Consider the following 8,343-nt stretch of genomic DNA (forward strand, 5'->3'; position numbering starts at 1 on the left):
TAAACTTCTTCATTACAGATCTACGCCCTGGCGGTTATTTATATCACGGGCATCAAACCACGTTCAATTTATTGGTGGCAGTTAAGTATGTATGTACAATGTACACTGTATGACCGGTGAATTAGTATTTATCCACCACTTTCTGAAATTCCATGTTTGTTCTAAACAAAATACATACATACATTGGTGAAAAGAAAAATACAAACGCGATGTTTTGACCATTTTTCTTTGTTTGCTTACTGTTTAATAATTTTGTATGAAAGTCTAGCTCATTAAATAAAAAACGCATAGAAATATGGATTCCCCACTTTGTGAAATAATTAGAAAAATTGCAGCAAAATTTCAAACTTTTTATTCAGATTTTAAAGTGCCAGGCTTCCAGTGGATAAGAATTCGCCTTGATTTTTAATATTTTTTCTTTTTACTGACTGTGTTAGGCACTTTCTTCCATATAAAAGTTAGTGTGATACTTATTTTTTAATGTTCCAAATAAAACACTTTTAAATTTATATTATAAATTCAAATTTTTAAGTAATGAAAACGTTGACTTAAGTTGATAATAGCTTTTTTAATGTTATTCCCAACATTCGCATTCCGAAAATTCGCATTCGCATTCGCGAATGTGAAAAATATGACATTCGAAACATCCCTAGTGCATACTTATATGTACATTTGTGTGCGTTTGTCCATTTCTCGCTGTGGTGGTGCTTTCATTTGTGTTTGTTTGCCGATTAGAGGCCGATTTTATTTTGTTTTTTAAGTCGTTCTTTCCAGCATGTCGCTCCCGCATCTAAACGATCGACTGGTCACAGCGTTAATATAATCACCGTCGTTTTGTTATTTCGGTGTATTCTCCACACTGGCTAGCTGCTAAATTTCAGTCATTCATTCGGTTCCACGCTGGAACGACGTACACCTGCTGCTCGTCTGGTCTGATCGCTCATGATCGCATTTCGTGCACAAAATCTGTGATTGTATTTGTGAGATTGTGTGTGTGTTTTAATAGTCGTTATTTTTTTAATTTGTTCCTCTTTTTTTTTGATATTCAATACGTACATATGTAAGTATGTATGTACGTATCCAAAAACACAAATTTTATTAACGAGTTACTTGCATTAGTTAGAATTTGGTACATCAGGCTAAAATCGGTTCATACACACAAATATATAATTGTTAAATTTAAACGATAATACATTAAAAGATAAAATAAGCCTATCATCCTTCGGTGAATTCAGTAGACGAAAAGTATTGAATAACCGACCAAACAAGTCTGCAAGTCACTCTGCACTCTAAGCGTCACAGACTTTTTAAAGAGAAGCAGAGTTAAAACGCGAGCTGTCTCACTGGAGTACGGACAGCTAAGTTGCTTGAATACATTTATTATCTAGCTCAACGTTGTTGCGGAGTAAATTTTTATTTTTTTTTTCGAAAAATTAAAAATACGCCGAATAAATAGGTAAGCAAAATCGGGCGGAAATATCTATAAAAAATCATCGCATAAGCTTCACTTTATTTCGTCTTTGCTGTGTAAGCAGCTTGTGAAATGCATATGGGTATGATCCTAATATCAGGCATTAAATTTAAATTGGCCTTAAAACAAGCAAATATATATTGAAACTTTGAATTGAACTTGTGGCTCCTCGATACCATTTCAAAAGCACAAAATTTGTTGTTATTTATCAGTCATTATCATGCGCCGTTGGCTTTAATGCGCCGACGATGTGGCGGTCAAGGTTATGCCATTCGAACACCCCACAAACTCGCGCTTACATATATATGTATGTATGTATGTATGTACATAAAAGAGCATTCGTTCAAATTCTTTTTATTATGTGTACATACATACTACGTATGTGTGTATATGTTTGTACTCAGCCGCATGCACACAAATTATTTAGGTGTTTAAAGTTCATTTCGCTTTAGTTTTTAATGCTCACTTTATTAAATGTTTCTATGTTCACCTTTGTTTTTTGTCCACTTAAAGGTCTTTTAGCAAAAAGGGGCAGGCAAAAACAGAAAAACATACATATCTGGCCGATCCTTAGCAACTGAGCCAAATTCCATTTTTCCGGTTCGATTTGTTTCCAATAAAACGATATAAATAACAGTGAGTCGCTTAACAAATGCATCTTTATAACAAAGGATATTTAATAACGAAGTGCATTTTTTTTTTTTTGAATTTGTGTTGCTCTGTAACTCTAAGTGCCCAAAAATGTTAACGATCGTTGCGCTTATCTAATGGAATACTTTTATGTATCGCCCAATTTACGTTGCACATTTGTTTTCCTTATCTTAATCACACTTACAACCCAAGCTTAAAAGGAAAAGTGCAAATGGCATCCTTTGAAAAAATACATACATACATACATATGTACTATTTATGTAGTCAATCTGATCGCTGATTGTTTTGAAGAGTTAATACTATTTTATCATCTTCCCGCGCATGCGTTCAAGGATATCTAAATTTAAAGGCTAGATCTGATAGAAATCTTCTCTACTCTTTGTTAATATTTTTGCACAAATTTAAAATTATTGCATCATTTTTGCATACTTATTAGTATACTAGACACGCAATTTATAAACGACTATCCCATTTACCACGCTAAGGTGCAATTTAAATGTCAGAAGCTTTAATAACCTTTATTGCGCATGTGAAACGTTTCGCTGCAATTAAATTAATACAAATTTGTTAAATTTATTAAATTGAAGAGCATGAGCTATTATTTAGTCTTCAAATAACATACTGCGGGAAGTATAAACTTTTATTTTGAAGTTAAAAGTAAGCTTTTTGGTTTATTAATCGAAGAATGATGTGAGCAGTATTGAAAAATATGTACAAGCTAAGCAAAATGCATAGCAGAAAGTGGCAGCAGTAATTTCATATCGAGCCTTAATCGCGAAAATAACGTAAGCGGCATTTTCTTCAAAATTTTCTTTTTGATGCCGAAATGCTCCTAGAGCAACCAAAGGCATGCATATCCGCATACATTCTTTTTGGTGTCACTTACGTTTACATATATCTCAGTTACGACGCGATACATACATACATACATACATACATATGTATGTAGGTGGTTGCAGCTGCAGCGCAAAGCGAAAAGATGGTCAACTCAAATCTTTTTGCGCGCCTTGACTAGTCGGCTGGTTTACTATTTATTTTGATTCATCTAAATTCGAATTTTCATGCAGAAACATAAAATTTACTTACATTACTAATATTTTTAAAGCTAAATATATAAAAACCACATCAATTTTGACGAGTTAAATAACAGTAACAAATTGTTTTCATGGCGTTAATTTTGGCATACCTTTTGCGTTTGGCGCTGTGCTGGCAAAGTTATAAATGTCAGCTTAACAGTAACAGTCACTACTACCAACTGTGACTGTGTTAAAGTAGCAGCGACAATTACATATCGAGAAACTGCGACCAGTTATTCAAGACTAAAATCTGATTAATGTTGTTTGATATTAGAATTTCATATCATTAAAAAATAGTCTGTGATGCCAATAAATAAAAAATGCCCAAATAAATAAATAAATCCCTGTTTGCAACGTTTTTGTCACTGTTTTTGTCACAGTCACGGATGAAAATCACTGTGACTGCAAAGTCACAGTCACAAATAACGTTGTTGTTCCTCAAAAGTCACGAGATCTCCCATCTCTACTCGTGATATCACTCGTCAAAGTGTGCAAAAATTTTGTGCTAAAATCTTGTTGTAGTTTCCGCGTAATGCCCTCCATGCAGCTCTCAAGAAAAAAATTGCCGTTATTTCGTGTGTGTGTCCAAGGAATTTTGACATTTTTGATACTTCACAGCCGGTTGCCTCACTCTTTCCTCAAGAAATAATGGAACGGGCATATATTTCTGTTGCAAACCTGGGTTGCCTTGTGCTCTTTTTTCACAAAAAACTTTAGAAAAGCGTAGTAGAAAGCGTAGCTATTTCCTTAAGAACTGCCTACTGCCTTAAGGAAATTCGACTCACATCATTTTATATGGAGTTTTTTTGCTTTTCTTGAGAGCTGCATACAGGTCTTAAGAAGACAATATACATCTCTTTCTCCATCCTTTAGAAGCAAATTATAAACTTTAGACGCGTTGGCTGAAAATCTCATTTTTCAATTATGACAGCCTTTTAGTAAAAGGTCGATAAGTATTTAAAACAGCGAATGCTACGGTAGGATATCTCCGAGAACCGAATAAAATCCACGTTTTGCAGCAAAATTTTTAAACTGGAAGATTTCAGCACGAGAATAAGGACATAGGTCACATTGTGTCTATAACAGTTATCAATTAAATACATGCACATTCCTCAATCAAAGCATGAGAATAGTTAAAAAAAAGCAGTTGATGCAATTAAAACTTATTCAACAATCTACAATCATTTTTTTTCTAAATACCCACATATGTATTTAAGTACATACATATGTGTATTGATAAATATGTTGATTATATGCAAAAAAGAAAATGAATAGTAGGGTCTTACAATAATTTTATAAATAGCGACATTTCGAAAAAATGCACTGCCATTCGGAAGTTCTAGACTAATGAATTTAGATAAGAATGGGTTTAAATCTCCATGATTAAATTAATCTTTTCATCAAAATAAACGCAAATGTTTTAAAAATATATACATATATGCATAACGAATATAAATATGTATATAACCTAATGCTATAACAAAAAAAAAAAATAGTACACGTGTAAATATATTTATGTAACTTGGTTAATTTTTATTTATTTAGGCAGCGATTTTATTTGCTTTAACTATTGCGCTTATTTAATTTTAAGTAAGTAAATGTTCATAAAACTAGAGCTGAAATAAAAATTAGATGAAAGACGAGCATGTGTACCCAGCAAAATTAATTATTTCACGAAAGTAATCAAATCATTACTACAAACACATCCACACACGCAAATATAAACTAGTAGACTGTTATCAACGTGATGAAGAGCCATATACATTTTTATCCGATAACAAATTTTGTTGTCAAGTATTATGGTGCAATTGAATGCGAATGTACATTAGGGTGGTCCTTAAATGTAGGAAGCAAATTTTTACATCAGATCTCCTGGGACACGCCTTAACCGTCTCCAATCGGGATCAACATTTGTGAGTGATATCTGTGACCGTGGTACTACCGATTGAAGAGGTGAGACTGAAAAAAATCGCTCATTTGATTTTTTAAGGACCACCCTAATGTACACACATACAGTATCCGTCATATCTATAGCATCCCCATTTCAAATTGTTTGATATTGTTGTTACACAGTTCTATTTAGCCCATTAAATTTTAGTCTGATAATGTGCAAATTTCAAGTAGCTAAAAGTTGCCGTTGATTTTTTAGTTTTTTTTGTTGTCGTATTTTCCCATATACTAGCGTTTACTCTTTGATGCGAAACTGTGTGCGTTGGGAGCGAAAATTGGCAGGTCTTTAGAACAAATATATAGCACCGTTATGGCGTCGTTTCGCACAAACGCAACGCAAGGCAACAAAACAAACGCTAATTTTTTCCTTTTGCATTTTCAATAAAAAGCGTGAACTGCCTTAATTTATTTTTATAGGGATGAAACCCGCAACACCTTCGGCGAAAAAAAAATCTAAAAAATCAACGGTAACTTTTAGCCACTTGAAACTTACACATTATTAGACTAAAATTGAATGGGATATAAAATTGAGTACTCAGAAAAATTCTAACACTTCTGAGGAAAAAGTTTGAAATTTGGGTAAAAATTTGTTGAATTTTTTTGAAAATTTCTAAAAAGTTTTATGCTTGGGTTTATATGGGCTTAGTTAGAGAATGAACTGTATTACAGCGGAATTATAAAATTTGTTATATTTAAAGACTTTCACCAAAATATTTCCAAAATATTTTGGAAAAATATATAAATTTAAGTTGGCTGAACCGATTTGAAAATACCTCCAAAAATCTCATCATTTTGATTTCGTTGATAAAATGTCTAAACTTTTATGTGCACACCATTTGATCTTAAACCCTTCTGTCATTGAAGTGATTTTTGGGAAAAAATATTTTTACAAATTAATTTTATTTATAAAAAATTCGATTTTTAGAGGTATTTTCCAATATTTTGGCGGAAGCCTTTAAATCCATATACCTAGGAGATTCACAACCTGTCGTGAGTGTCGTATTGTTTTATGTCCTAAAGTTTTTAACCGTTAAATATTGGTTTACGGGACTTGAAACCGCAAAATCTATTTTAGCAGTGAGAGAAATTATAATGTGACCTTTATAATAACTTTCGGGCCCCTTGCTATGTTTTTAGGCTTTAAAAAGCTTACGACATAAGACAATGCGACACTTACGACACTGTTGAGAATATCCCAAATAAATTTTATAATTTTCTGACAAAGCAGAAATTTTTAGGTAACATACATTTGAAGAATGTGTGCGATGTCCACTGAATACTTTTGGCCAGTTAAACACTACGTTTGAGACAATACACAAACGATTATTCTAATTAGGAGAATAAGAAATATCAACATGTACTTTACATATGTAAATAATAACTAAAAAAATATGTAAAAATTTTGAGAGTCCAGCTAAACTTGGTATATTCGTGAATCTATGGGTAAGTTATAGTAAACTGCGTACATACTTAGTTTTTATTTCTGACGGCAGGATTTTTTTAAAGGATTTTCAATTTAAGAAAACATGATTATTTCAAAAAAGTATTTTAAGCATTTAGGGCAATATAGGTTAACAACAAGGGTACCATATAAAAGAAAGAATTCTGTAGAATTATAACGGAATAAATTTTTGGGTCCCTAAGGGCAAATGGGTATGGAAAATTCCCTTTAAAAATTTTGTCCTTAAATATCCTTGAATATTTGTAATATTTATTTTTGAAAAAAAAAAAACTATTGTTTGAGGACAATATACGCACGACGTCATCATCGAATTTCGCCTTAAATATCCTTGAATATTTGTAATATTTATTTTTGAAAAAAAAAACTATTGTTTGAGGACAATATACGCACGACGTCATCATCGAATTTCGCCCTGCAAACTTTATTAACATAAAAAGATAAAATTTATTAAAAGCGCATTTTCAATACCTATTCGTCCTTGTAAACCAAAAAAACGATATTGTTTTTAAATTCTACAGAATTTTCCATTTCATTTGGTACCCACATTGTTATTCTACATTACACTGAATTTTTTGAATTAATCATATCTTTAAAATTTAAAATTTCAAAGTCCGTTGACATAAAATCCTGACGTTAGAGTGAAAAACTAAACACGGAGTTTTACTATATTTGGCCCATAGTTTCGTGAGTATATCGATTCTTTCGAGTGTTTGAGATTTTTTTTTGTCAGCCTCATTGCGAGAGTCGTGTCGAATGCAAGTCGTTTTTCGAGAGTCGAATCGTATCGAAAATTTCGCGTCATTGCCACTCGGCTAGTGTATTAAAATGGAAAAAACTTGGCAGCACTGCATAGTTTTCGACGATTTCTTTCTTCCCTTTTATTCACTGACGAATCCAGGAGCTCGTGAATGGTCACAATACCTTTTTTTAAAATTCGTCTGATGCAACTCCAAAAAATCTCTACAACTCCCCAAGCGTTGCTGTTTGCCGAGCAGTGTGAGTTGCGTTTTTTTGTTCGTGGTTATATTTAAAAAAACCAAATATACTGACAATGAGTCACGCAATTATTGTTATCAGTAAGGGGTCGTAGCTAAGTACCTTAGGCCCGAACTTATCAGGAACCTGGAAGGTTTTATTATCGTATTTAGATCGATGCATTTTGAATGTATACAATTAAGTATAATGATGTACTTATTTTTAAAAAATAATTTGATAATGTATGTGTATACGGGATACATATGTACATGAGTTAGCACATACTTGATAGATTAGATATAAGTACCATATTCCACCACTTCGCTCGCATTTTATGCAAACAGAATCTTAGCGTGGATAGAATCTTAGCGATGGTAGAGGTAGAACACATTAGTTATATTGGAACAGTCTTACAGTATGTAGTAGTATCAGTCATATTGAAAAATGGGTAAGTTAAAGTAGTTTTATTCTTCCATGTCTCTGATTGGGGGTCATAACGTTTCCTAAGAATGAATCTCATTGCTCGGTTCTGTTGCTTTTGCAACTTATAAATCTGGCTTTCATTAATTCTTAATAATAGAAGAATAATAATATTGGCGTATATGTAAATTCAAAACTTTAAAACCATTTTTATCGAGTTTCCCTTTTTTGAGTTGAGACATTATTGAAGTACATAAATGAGCTCTATGTCGCAAAATAGTAGTATAATCGCTCCTTGGGAAGTACCGGAGTATGAATGACAAAGTAGTAGTAAAAAA

General features: G+C 32.5%; 1 long non-coding RNA gene across 1 annotated transcript; it reads left to right on the forward strand.

Annotated features, from left to right (window-relative positions):
• The first annotated feature begins 891 nt into the window (after positions 1 to 891).
• Positions 892 to 1,181, forward strand: LOC118734542. Its single transcript, XR_004992391.1, has 2 exons — positions 892 to 988; positions 1,120 to 1,181. It is a non-coding gene; the product is annotated as an uncharacterized LOC118734542 (long non-coding RNA).
• Positions 1,182 to 8,343: the final 7,162 nt, after the last annotated feature.

The sequence above is a fragment of the Rhagoletis pomonella genome, unplaced genomic scaffold, assembly GCF_013731165.1.
Source record: "Rhagoletis pomonella isolate Grant_MI unplaced genomic scaffold, Rhpom_1.0 Rhpom_scaffold_00002, whole genome shotgun sequence".
In the NCBI taxonomy this organism is placed as follows: Eukaryota; Metazoa; Arthropoda; class Insecta; order Diptera; family Tephritidae; genus Rhagoletis; species Rhagoletis pomonella.